The sequence below is a fragment of the Triturus cristatus genome, chromosome 10 (genome assembly GCF_964204655.1).
Source record: "Triturus cristatus chromosome 10, aTriCri1.1, whole genome shotgun sequence".
Classification (NCBI taxonomy): Eukaryota; Metazoa; Chordata; class Amphibia; order Caudata; family Salamandridae; genus Triturus; species Triturus cristatus.
In genome coordinates this window covers 752,820,695-752,834,462 of record NC_140593.1, presented here as the reverse complement: position 1 = coordinate 752,834,462, position 13,768 = coordinate 752,820,695, and the positions used below count along the sequence as shown (strand labels likewise).

Genomic DNA, 13,768 nt, shown 5'->3' with positions numbered 1-13,768 from the left:
CCACACTTTGTAGAGTTAGTATATAGTTTAGAAAAGTGTGATACCCAAACCTCTTCGTTCACTGCAACCTCTATTTTAGGTTTGTTGTCCTCACAAAAAAAAGGTGATTTGACTACACGCCAGAATGCAGTAGGATCATTGTTACAGCTGGCATCGTACAATTTATCCCATGCCGCCGCTTTCAGACTTCGTTTGCGTGTTTTTATTGCAAGCCTGTACACCGAGTAGTTCCTAGGAGTAAACTTTAAAGCCAGTTTTAGGTTTGTATGTGCCTCTGAGCATACGTGATCAAACCAGGGCTTCCTATCTACTTCCTTTCTGCTTTGAAGTAAGGCCCACTTAAATTGCCTCGGTGATTTTATCGAATGACTCCATTATAACAGAGGCACCTGCCGAATCATCCAAATATACATCAAAGGCCCTTCTTTGTTGGTAAATTAGTTACTCTAGGAAACCATTTGGTTCGAACATAGACCACCGTAGGGTATAGCCATTAGTTTGCAACAATTCTATGTTCTCAACAGACATAGTGTTGTGACAGACCCCTTGCTCTTTTAAGCAGCCAGAGTTCAGCGTTAGGCTCTGGGTGAAGTGGTCTCTCATTGCTAAATCGTGAATTTTGAACTCAGTAGCTAATGCCGAGTAATGGTTAGGAAAAAGTATAAAATCAATAACACTTTTACCCATGCCACCATCATACGTACAAGGTACCACAACTGGTCTGTTCCCAAATTCATTACTGAAACCCAGATCGTGTTTGAAGATAAGTTCATTAAGTTTTTCATAATCTGTGTGTAAAAAATGGGTTATATCATGATTTGTCGGAGAAGTAAAACCGCAGATCTTGTTCGTTGACATTTTAAACAGTTTGATCTCAAAATCCCCTCCCCACACCAAAATGTTATCTCCATTCCCCTTGGCAATTAGAGCTTCTAGGTCCATGTTAAGTTGATCCAGGATAGACAATATATCGGAATCCCAAGCATTATTATAGAAGTTAACTAAGATCAGATGTGTAGATGCTAAGAGTTTGACAGAAACAATTTGGTAAAAAGTATTATGGAATTTTACACTTACAAAAGAGGATGAAAATTTATTTGGAACATAAATGCAAACGCCCCCCTTAGGTCTGCCATGTCTCGATGGAACAGCTGATAGATTAAATATCCTTCAAGGAAATCTGTTCTTAGACAATGCTCCCCTTGAGAGAGTCCGCTCCTTTGATTACCTGTGAATCAAGCTATCGGAGGGTATGGCCTAGAAGTTCCATCTTAAGAAGGCCTTCCTCAATTTACCCAGGTAACCAGGGCTCTGAGGAAGGTGCATTGTTTCTCTTACACCAAGCCAATACCACCTGCACTGAAACTATATAGTTGCAAGGCTGTGAGCAGTGCCCTTTACGGGGCCGAGTTGTGGGGCATGATAAGTGCTAGTGACCTTTCAGTAGCAGAGAACAAGTTTCTTAGAAAGTTGGTATCTCTCCCACAAAGCACCCCTCTTTTTCCACTAAAGCTTGATTTTGTTATTAAGCCCTTTAGTGATCTAGCAAGGCTTCACCCCTCTTATTTTGGCATAGAATGATCACCACTCTCGAATTGGCATCTAATGCTGCAACTTTTAAAGAGGCTTGAGCCCTGGACACCTCAAACAAAATTGGGTGGATCAAACATGTAAATAACCTTCTATCCAGCATTGGTCTGTCTGAGCATAGTATTGGCTGCCCACCAACAAATACCAAAGGTCAGGTTAAATTACTATATTGGGTCTGGGTTGAGCAGAATGCATATTCCAAAAGCAACCAGGGCATACTAGCAGATGAATTCGCAGACTTGAAAGTCTGCCGCTCCTCAGAAAGCTACCTCGATATTATTAAGGTGCCAGCCGACAGGAAGCTTTATATTCAATTCAGGCATGGCACTTTGCCAATTAATGCTTTTACAAACTCTTGGCTGACCAACAAATCTCAGCGTAACGTCTGCCCCTGTTGCCCCTGCCCACATGAATCGATAGGCCATGTTCCTTTTGCTTTCACAACTTATGTGAAACCCAGGGGCAAATGGCTAGCACCAGTTTGCAGACAACTTGGGACTCGAAAATCCAAAGTGGCCCTGTGCATACTGAAATCAGATGCAAGACCTTTATTTGCTTGCGCAACTGCAAAATCTTTGGGTCACTTTTGGGAGATTAGAAGGAGGGCACTGTCAACACCCTTACCTACCTCAGAACGCTATAGACATGATGACCAGCCTACACAAGATCAACTCCTATAATGAACACTATTTTTAGATTGTAAATAGCTGTTTATTGCTTATAATTAACAAATTTTTAACTTTGTCCTCGCTGTTTTATTTTGTACAATGGTGTTTTTTTTATACCTACATGAATCTTGTGGCGTTAGATTTTGGAATGTAAATTCAGGGACTGTCTTTCACAAAACCTTTAGAATGCACTTGCAATTTAGACAAGGGTCCTATCCATTATGTATATTAACCTCTGGCTTGTTGGCGGTCCTAAAGTGAGAATTGTCTTGTCTTCGGATTTCCTGTATGCTGTTTTTGTGTTTTTAACTTTGCTTATTGTTTTAATTGCATCTCCCTTAATATCTACTTGAATGTCAACTCTAAAGCCAGAATGCATGATGCTTTTCTTGTATGGTTGTATCTTTTAACGAAATAAAGAGAGTTTGATGATGATAAATGTTTTATAACCATTCAAATGGGTTGGTTCCACAACCCATGTTTCCTGTAAACAAAAAATGTTAAAACCAGTCACAAAATCTAACCATTCAGGTAAACTAATCTTACTACGAAGCCCCGCCACATTCCAATTTAAGACAGTAATCATACTTGAGTCAGAAGTTGTACAGTCCAAATTTATCTCATCCCTCAACACAATCTGCTACATAGGTCGTTGAGCATCCAGTACGTCCCCCTCTGTCAGTGAGTTAGTAGCAGGCATTAGGGAAGTAGGGAATGGTTCTGTGCAGGTGCTCCTTCCATTGAATTGGCCTGTAGTCAATCTACCCCAATAAGACTAAAGAGACAATCATATCTATTGGATGTTGCAATAGTATACATCGGGGGACATGGCTTATTCGAATTTAAGATTGGTAGTTGAAAGCCCTTAGATGGGATCATCGCTGTGTCTCAAAAGACAGCTGACTAGGCAATTGTAATAGAGGTCTGTAAAAAGAAAACAAGCAGTAATACTGAGATTTGATTTGAGTTTGTAGGCATTGAATTTGTCCTTCCCAATATCGTGCTGACTAGTGCTGAGGATTTAAAAGAAAGCACCATACAGTCACCCTGAAACACTTTGGGGCACCTACTGACCCACCCCACCCTACCCTTCTTACCATCTTAAAATCAGCAAAGAGCGCGCCCCCATCCTAGCATTAGAATTTAACCAATTAAGAGACTTTTTTCTCAACGAGTCCCATGGTTCTTGTAAAGGAGTACCTAAGGTCGGGACATTGGCCAAAATAATCACATACGGGATGGCAACGGGGTGAAGATCTAATCGATCGTTGATGTGCAAAGGATTAGTTGGCTGAGTAGGGTGGGTGGAGGAAGATCCGCCCAAGGAGGTACTAGGCATGGAGGCTAGTGGTGTCACTTCATTATTATATCTATTTACATCTTTATCTTGTACTAAATGGGGCAGTCATATGCCATAATGGAGGATGAAGTGTCCACTGACGTTGCAACCACACTTTGTAGAGTCAGTATATAGTTTAGAAAAGTGTGATACCCAAACCTCTTCGTTCACTGCCACCTCTATTTTAGGTTTGTTGTCCTCACTAAAAAAGGGTGACTTGACTACACACCAGAATGCAGTAGGATCATTGTTACAGCTGGCATCGTACAATTTATCCCATGCCGCCGCTTTCAGACTTCGTTTGCGTGTTTTTATTGCAAGCCTGTACACCGAGTAGTTCCTAGGAGTACACTTTAAAGCCAGTTTTAGGTTTGTATGTGCCTCTGAGCATACGTGATCAAACCAGGGCTTCCTATTTACTTCCTTTCTGCTTTGAAGTAAGGCCCACTTAAATTGCCTCAGTGATTTTATCGAATGACTTCATTATAACAGAGGCACCTGCCGAATCATCCAAATATACATCAAAGGCCCTTCTTTGTTGGTAAATTAGTTACTCTAGGAAACCATTCTGTTCGAACATAGACCACCGTAGGGTATAGCCAATAGTTTGCGACAATTCTATGTTCTCAACAGACATAGTGTTGTGACAGACCCCTTGCTCTTTTAAGCAGCCAGAGTTCAGCGTTAGGCTCTGGGTGAAGTGGTCTCTCATTGCTAAATCGTGAATTTTGAACTCAGTAGCTAATGCCGAGTAATGGTTAGGAAAAAGTATAAAATCAATAACACTTTTACCCATGCCACCATCATACGTACAAGGTACCACAACTGGTCTGTTCCCAAATTCATTACTGGAACCCAGATCGTGTTTGAAGATAAGTTCATTAAGTTTTTCATAATCTGTGTGTAAAAAATGGGTTATATCATGATTTGTCGGAGAAGTAAAACCGCAGATCTTGTTCGTTGACATTTTACACAGTTTGATCTTAAAATCCCCTCCCCACACCAAAATGTTATCTCCATTCCCCTTGGTAATTAGAGTTTCTAGGTCCATATTAAGTTGATCCAGGATAGACAATATATCGGAATCGCAAGCATTATTATAGAAGTTAACTAAGATCAGATGTGTAGAGCCTAAGAGTTTGACAGAAACAATTTGGTAAAAAGTATTATGGAATTTTACACTTACAATAGAGGATGTTAATTTATTTGGCACATAAATGCAAACGCCCCCCTTAGGTCTGCCATGTCTCGATGGAACAGCTGATAGATTAAATATCCTTCAAGGAAATCTGTTCTTAGACAATGCTCCCCTCGAGAGAGAGTCCGCTCCTTTGATTACCTGTGAATTAAGCTATCGGAGGGTATGGCCTAGAAGTTCCATCTTAAGAAGGCCTTCCTCAATTTACCCAGGTAACCGAGGCTCTGAGGAAGGTGCATTGTTTCTCTTACACCAAGCCAATACCACCTGCACTGAAACTATATAGTTGCAAGGCTGTGAGCAGTGCCCTTTACGGGGCCGAGTTGTGGGGCATGATAAGTGCTAGTGACCTTTCAGCAGCAGAGAACAAGTTTCTTAGAAATTTGGTATCTCTCCCACAAAGCACCCCTCTTTTTCCACTAAAGCTTGATTTTGGTATTAAGCCCTTTAGTGATCTAGAAAGGCTTCACCCCTCTTATTTTGGCATAGAATGATCACCACTCTCGAATTGGCATCTAATGCTGCAACTTTTAAAGAGGCTTGAGCCCTGGACACCTCAAACAAAATTGGGTGGATCAAACATGTAAATAACCTTCTATCCAGCATTGGTCTGTCTGAGCATAGTATTGGCTGCCCACCAACAAATACCAAAGGCCAGGTTAAATTACTATATTGGGTCTGGGTTGAGCAGAATGCATATTCCAAAAGCAACCAGGGCAGACTAGCAGATGAATTCGCAGACTTGAAAGTCTGCCGCTCCTCAGAAAGCTACCTCGATATTATTAAGGTGCCAGCCGACAGGAAGCTTTATATTCAATTCAGGCATGGCACTTTGCCAATTAATGCTTTTACAAACTCTTGGCTGACCAACAAATCTCAGCGTAACGTCTGCCCCTGTTGCCCCTGCCCACATGAATCGATAGGCCATGTTCCTTTTGCTTTCACAACTTATGTGAAACCCAGGGGCAAATGGCTAGCACCAGTTTGCAGACAACTTGGGACTCGAAAATCCAAAGTGGCCCTGTGCATACTGAAATCAGATGCAAGACCTTTATTTGCTTGCGCAACTGCAAAATATTTGGGTCACTTTTGGGAGATTAGAAGGAGGGCACTGTCAACCCCCTTACCTACCTCAGAACGCTATAGACATGATGACCAGGCTACACAAGATCAACTCCTATAATGACCACTATTTTTAGATTGTAAATAGCTGTTTATTGCTTATAATTAACACATTTTTAACTTTGTCCTCGCTGTTTTATTTTGTACAATGGTGTTTTTTTTATACCTATATGAATCTTGTGGCGTTAGATTTTGGAATGTAAATCCAGGGACTGTCTTTCACAAAACCTTTTGAATGCACTTGCAATTTAGACAAGGGTCCTATCCATTATGTATATTAACCTCTGGCTTGTTGGCGGTCCCAAAGTTGCAAATTATTTGAGAATTGTCTTGTCTTCGTATTTCCTGTATGCTGTTATTGTGTTTTTAACTTCGCTTATTGTTTTAATTGCATCTCCCTTAATATCTACTTGACTGTCGACTCTTAAGCCAGAACGCATGATGCTAGTCTTGTATGGTTGTGTCTTTTAACGAAATAAAGAGAGTTTGATGATGATAAATGTTTTATAACCATTCAAATGGGTTGGTTCCACAAACCATGTTTCCTGTAAAAAAAGAATGTTAAAACCAGTCACAAAATCTAACCATTCAGGTAAACTAATCTTACTACGAAGCCCCGCCACATTCCAATTTAAGACCGTAATCATACTTGAGTCAGAAGTTGTACAGTCCAAATTTATCTCATCCCTCAACACAATCTGCTACATAGGTCGTTGAGCATCCAGTACGTCCCCCTCTGTCAGTGAGTTAGTAGCAGGCATTAGGGAAGTAGGGAAATGGTTCTGTGCAGGTGCTCCTTCCATTGAATTGGCCTGTAGTCAATCTACCCCAGTAAGACTAAAGAGACAATCATATCTATTGGATGTTGCAATAGTATACATCAGGGGACATGGCTTATTCGAATTTAAGATTGGTTATGTTATGTTAAATGATATTTATATAGCGCACTGACACCAAGGGTTTCCTGGCGCTTAACCACAGAAGAGTGATAACGGCAACAAATGAAAAAATAACAGTACGCTGACTAACAAAGAAGAGGGAAAATTGAAGTTTTTAGCAGTTTCCTAAAGTTGAGTAGGGAGGGACTCGCCTTGATAGAGAGAGACAATGAGTTCCAGAGGGATGGGGCCAGAAGAGCAAAGCAACGGCCACCGAATTTCTTGGTTTTGACTCTGGGAACAGTCAGTAAGTGGAGATGAGCAGAGCGTAGGTTACGTGACGGCCGATGGGCCGTAACTAAAGATTGCAAGAAAGCAGGACTAGTGCAATGAAGGGCTTTATAGATAATACACGCCACCTTAAAAGCTGCCCTTTGTCCAATTGGCAGCCAGTGAAGTCGCTGTAATAGTGATTTTGCCGACTGTCACCTAGGGATTTTGTAAATGAGACAGGCCGCCTGGTTCTGAACGACCTGAAGGCGGTGCAAAAGACACTGAGGGAGTCCATGATAGATAGAGTTTGAGAAATCCAGGCGGGACAGGACCAGGGAGATGACAACCTGAATTAATGCAGGTGATGAAAGTAAATGGCTGATCTTGCGGATCCTCCTGAGCTGGTACATGGAGGAGGAGATGACAGCCCCCACTTGGGCTTTTAGCGAAAGTTCTGCATCAATTATCACGCCGAGACTTTTCACTGATTTAAGCGGGACCGGAAGAGGGCCCAATTCAGTAGGCCAGAACTGCGGACCCCAGTGAGCAGGACTGGAGCCAGGGAGGAGTAGTTCAGTCTTCCCCGGATTCAACTTTAGTTGATTAATATTCATCCATTCCAGTATATGAATCATGACAGAATGGAAGGTATTAGCAGCATTAGGGGAGTTGAGAGGAAAAATGATTTGTAAATCATCGGCGTAATTATACACCGTGATATCCCAGTTCCTAAGCGAGTGGATGAGTGGACGGAGGTAGAGGTTAAACAACAGCGGTGAAATAGAGGAACCTTGGGGGACTCCACAGGTGGTTACAGTTCTCCCAGCTATATAGGGGCCTAGACGTACGGCCTGTGTTCTGCCAGTTAAGAAGGACATAATCCAATTGAGGGCGGTGCCCTGGATGCCTGCCTGTGCGACACGGCGGAGAAGGATGTTATGGTCCACCGTGTCGAATGCGGCAGACAAATCCAGAAGCACCAAAGCTTGAGGAGTACCAGCGTCCGCATTGCTTCTCAGAGTGTTCAAAACTGCGAGAATGACCGCCTCGGTCGAATGGGCAGGTCTAAACCCAGCTTGGTTGGGCTCGAGGTAACTGGAGGACTCAATGAAGTGTGAAAGAAATTGAGTAACATGGGCCTCCAGTAACTTTGAGAGATAAGGAAGGAGGGAAATGGGACGATAGTTATAGACGGTTCCCCAGGGTCTGCTCCAGGTTTTTTTGAGAGGGGTACCAAAATTGCCTCCTTGAAGGATGCAGGGACAGTACCGCTGTTGAGGGAGCCGTTCAACAGAGAGAGGATGCAATCCGGTAACTTAAGGCAGATGTCCCGCATAACTGAAGGCGGGCAACAGTCGCTGCGAGAACCTGATTTGACTCGGGTTGCGAGTCGAGCCAGTGAATCAGCGTTAAGGGCAGGGAACGTCGTAATGGTCAAGTGGTTATTGGGCGTTGAGTTCTGAAGGAATGGCTGGGGAGGAGAATGAATCGAGTCTTTGATTTTTATAATCTTTCAATGAAGAAAAGGTTAAGGGCATCACATGTCTCTTGAGAAGGGGTCTGAGCAGGAAGAGTTCTATCGTAGGTGGTGAGCTCGTTCATGATTTTAAACACTTCCTTGGATTTATTGGCTGCTGAAGAGAGCCTATCCGAGAAGTGGGCTGATTTGGCTAAGGTGATGGCTGCTTTGTATTCTCTACGAGCAGTGATGTAGAGTAATCTAGCTGAGTCGGAATAGGTATGCCTCCAGATGCGTTCCTGTTGGCGTACTTTTAGTTTGTGCAATTTAAGATCATGCGTATACCATCTGTGAGAGGTGGAGTGCTTGGTGGGGGGGAATCGTGTCAGCGGGACAAATTGGTCACTGGCCGACTTTAGCCAGTTGGTAATGTTGCTGTCTAATGTGTCGATATCAGAACAGACTATGGGATCCCGGGCTGGGCTGGTATCCACTAGGGTCGTAAGGAAGGCCTGGGAACCCAGTGTGCTCCACTTTTGAGAGAGCCCGCCAGCCATACGAGGGGCAGGGAACCTGCCTGTGAGGGTGATAACCGTGTCGACTAAAAAGTGGTCTGACCAGACACAGGGAGAGACAATAGGCTGAGACAGCACTAAGTTATGTGATCAAATCTGGTCCAGAATGTGGCCCTTGAGGTGGGTAGGGCAGAGAATCCGTTGCGTCAGGTTCAGACTATGCAACGTTTCAAACAGTTCAAAGGCGTGAGAGCCGGCGTTGAGGTCGTTATACCAGTAATTAAGATCGCCGATAAGTGCGAAACTGGCATGATGTGTCAAAATGGAGGACAAATGTTCGCTCAACACCGTGGCAAAGGTGGTCATGGGATATGGTGGCCGATAGAGGAGGAGCAGCGTGAGGACACCTGTGTTGGTTCCTATACTAAGGAGCAGAATATCCACCCTTGGTATGGAAAGAGAAGAAGAAGAGAGAGAGTTGAGACGTTTTGATATGATGGCAGCTACTCCACCTCCAGAGCGATCTCCCGGTCGGTCCGTGTGAAGAATATAGTAATCTGGAGGGAGAGCCGCCAAAATATCAGGAAGCGACTCAGCAGTGAGCCAGGTTTCCGTCAGAAGAAGAATGTCCGGTTTTTCGTTAGTGAGTAAAATAAAAATGTCAGACTGGTGGTTCACTAAGGACCGAGTATTCAGGTATATTACCCTGATGGTGGTCTCGTTATTATTGGCGTAAACAGGGGGCTTTACCTCAGCGCGGTTGGAAATAGCTAGGCGATTAATACCTACAGTGTCCAAACGCCTAACAGTTGAAAGCCCATTGATGGGATCATCGCTGTGTCTCAAAAGACAGCTGACTAGGCAATTGTAACAGAGGTCTGTAAAAAGAAAACAAGCGGTAATACTGAGATTTGATTTGAGTTTGTAGGCATTGAATTTGTCCTTCCCAATATCGTACTGACTAGTGCTGGGGATTTAAAAGAAAGCACCATACAGTCACCCTGAAACACTTTGGGGCACCTACTGACCCACCCCACCCTACCCTTCTTACCATCTTAAAATCAGCAAAGAGCGCGCCCCCATCCTAGCATTAAAATGTAACCAATTAAGAGACTTGTTTCTCAACGAGTCCCATGGTTCTTGTAAAGGAGTATCTAAGGTCGGGACATTGGCCAACATAATCACATACGGGATGGCAGCGGGGTGAAGATCTAATCGATCGTTGATGTGCAAAGGATTAGTTGGCTGAGTAGGGTGGGTGGAGGAAGATCCCCCCCCCAAGGAGGTACTAGGCATGGAGGCTAGTGGTGTCACTTCATTATTATATCTATCTATATCTTTATCTTGTACTAAATGGAGCTGCCGGAGCGGGTTTGACACTTGTCGAGTAGGAAGCTCGGGATTTGCTATAACAGGTTGTTGTAGTGGGAGCGTTATAGAGGAACTGGAGGTTATACCATCAATATTATACCTGACATGATCGTTTAATCCACTATGGGGATTTACTGCACCTAGTCGCTCTATACAGGTTAGCACAGCACATTCAATAGCTTTCAATCAGTTTGTAAGACTGCAGACAGAGGTCTTAATGAGATCAGGGCATGGACAGATCCCACCAGTGAAGTGCAGCAGATACTAATTTATTGTTAGTTCTCGGGGGCTTTTGGGTCGCTGCCCTCTTCTTAGCTTTCATTGGCCCGCCGGGTAGAGCCACAATCGGATCAGCGGGGCAGTTCCTTGGAATCCTTGGAGGTTTGGATGGAGGATGGGTATTCGAAATAACCGGTGAAATTAAATTGTGCAGAGACTCATTGCTGTCTTTATTCAAAAAACAGATCCCTCAGTCTGCGTTTCAAATGGTTGAACTGCATTTGGGGTGATTAAACAAGGAATTACTGGCTCAGGGATGTTCTCAGAGCAGCTGGTTAAAGTTTTCTCCACACCTAGAATTTGCTTCTCTATAGCCCCCATTGCCCCTGTTATATAGTTCATAATCAACTGCCTTGACTTTGGTGGGGACTTTGGTAGTGCAGAGCACGGGTGTTTCCTTTTCCCCATTCCCGTATTGCACACCCATAGTTGAAACCAAAGTAGATCGTCACAAAACAATAAGTCATGAGAACTAGCCATGCACAGAAACACTTAGTAAGTCAAAATTTACACTACCAGTGGTTTGCTCCTCAGTAGGAAACAGTATAGGTGGATAAATCTTCTTGAGGCGCAGAGCCAAGAGGGGGTGCCCTGCCTCTTCCTGCTGCTGACGGGCGCAGACGGGCCCACCCTTGGCCCAGGCTTTGCCCAGGCACAACCCGGGCTGGGGGATCTCCACGTAGCTTTTGTGGCATTCACGCCAGTCACCCTTCCTCCAGGCCAGCAGGGATCAGGCCTAAAGTGCAATGAGCAAGTGTCCGGAGCAAAAGTGCCAGGTGCTTGTCTCCCGTACTGCAGGACCTCCGTGTAGCTTTTATAATGTTCACACCAGTCGCCCCTCGTCCAGGCCAGCAGGGATCAGGCCTAAAGTGCAATGTGCAATGGTCGGGGTAAAACTGCTGAGTGCTCGTCTCACACGCTGCGGGGCCTCCGCCTTGCTTTTATGGCTTCCACGCCAGTCGCCCCTTCTCCAGGCCAGCAGGGATCAGGCCTAAAGTACAATGTGCAAGGTTCCGGGGCAAAACTGCCGAGTGCTCGTCTCCCACGCTGCGGAACCTCGTCTCCCTGCTTTACTCAATTTGTTTGCTCCTTTCTGCCTTTTGACTATCCCCAGCTTCCCGTAAAAAGTTGAAAGAACAGCTAACCGTGTACTGATACCATTCCAGCTTGGTATGCTTTTTACGACCCATTCAAATTGCATCTACCTCTTCTGGACTGCTGCAGTGGACATGGTCCAGAACTAACTTTCTGTTTAACTTTCGACTTTTTCTTAGTTTCCGGTGCATGTTCTTTCATCACACCCTCAGACTTATTTTTCATTTTTGAGATGTGGTTTTGCAGCATGAGCACCTAAGGCATCTCGACCTACAGAAATATTTACTTGAGAAATAATTTTAGAAATTGCCAATCTTTCACATGAGCAGCAGCTAAGTGCTGGTGCACTGCCAATAATGGTGCTTCCCTTTGAACGTTAATAAGAACTATTGAAGAGACGCTTCAAAGTTACCAATCAACTTCTTACCCAAATCAACCGCCAGAGTGGCTTTATGCTCAGTTTGTATTTGTTTCAATACCTCAGGTAACACTGCCAAAAAGGGTGTGACATGCATTGTAGTACATATACACTCACAAATAAATAATTCTTTATTTAGTACAATCCTCTACAGCCTTAAGTCAGGAATTTCTAGATCAAAGGTTCTGTCAGGAAGCAGTGGCACTCACAATAGCTTAATTCTACCAAAACATGCCTCGTCTTCCAGATGTTCTGCCATGGTCTCTAGGAGCAACATGATATAAATAGCACAGTCTCAGAAATAACTCTCCACACTTCCTTAAACCAATAATTTCGACTGGCTAATAGAGGCATGGTTTTCATCATTCCTTATATAGATTTAAGCTTGGAAGTCGCTTTCCATAGAAGCAGTGTCTCATCAAAGAATGTCACTTTTTGATAAATAAATATGCCAGTGCTAGAATATGCTATTGATTCAATATCGCAACATTGAATTAGTGTCTTGAATACTATGGAACATTTGTGAAGATAACCTAATACTAGCAGTCTCTGGTTAAGTCAACCCCCTTCATCTTTATTCTTATCGAGCTGGGTTTTGAATGGCACTGTTCTTATGCCTGGACTGTGTTAGGGTGAAGAAAATTGGAACCCAATAGATACAGTTATTTAGTGAAAGATATATATACACTGTAATACTCATGGTGTATGGAACCCACTCATTTTATTTAAGTCCAACCAGCTCACCAACATGTTTCGGCCATCCGGCCTTGTTCACTGGTCCCAGTGCAAACCATGAACATAAATGTGCAAATAATGCAAATTAAAAGAGGACTGATGCTCTGAAGGTGCACCAGTTTGAAATAGTAAAGAATGTACAAAATATTCCAAAATATAAATGGCAATTAATTTACAGAATGCAATGTAAATAAAGTATGAATACTGTACAAACCTGTTGCGAGCATCTTTACATTTCATGATACACTGAACAATTCTCAAAATGATACACATGAAAAAGGGCATTCTGTAAAAAAAATAGTTGGAGTAAAGCCAACCTAAAAACAATTCAGACCCAAGTAGGCACACATGACAACACAGGAATCTCATAACAACAAATGCACCAGTAATACAAACCATAAAGCCCAAGTGGGCATTGCAGGAAATCACTACTATCCTCCCCACAAAACCATAACATACAAACAAAACTGACACGTCTTAGTTTTTCAAGAAAGTGTAAGTTGCAGAATAGTAGGGTAGGGGGCCCAATCACACACTGCCTCTTAAAACCCCAGCGACGCCAGTTCTAGACAGTCCCTTCCTTTCCTGCCTATAAAGTTAAAAAACATAAAAAACGGAGGTTCAAAGCTTGTGAGCACATTCGCTCAATAAAACCAAAAAAGTACATTTGAAGCCTTAACAACGTATCGATTTAACTCTAAAAACCACAGAAATTCACCAGTTAGGCCCCTTCACACTTCCACTCTCATATTATTCTTTCTTCTGGTCCTGAAGAAGCACCAAAGACCTCTGTTCCAGACCAACAGGGGCGCAAAACATGCTGTCCTA

General features: G+C 43.3%; 1 protein-coding gene across 1 annotated transcript in view; it reads left to right on the top strand.

Moving 5' to 3' along the window:
* The window catches only part of GBX1 (gastrulation brain homeobox 1), a 314,001-nt gene that overhangs the window by 234,935 nt on the left and 65,298 nt on the right, over nucleotides 1-13,768 (top strand). The window lies entirely within an intron of this gene.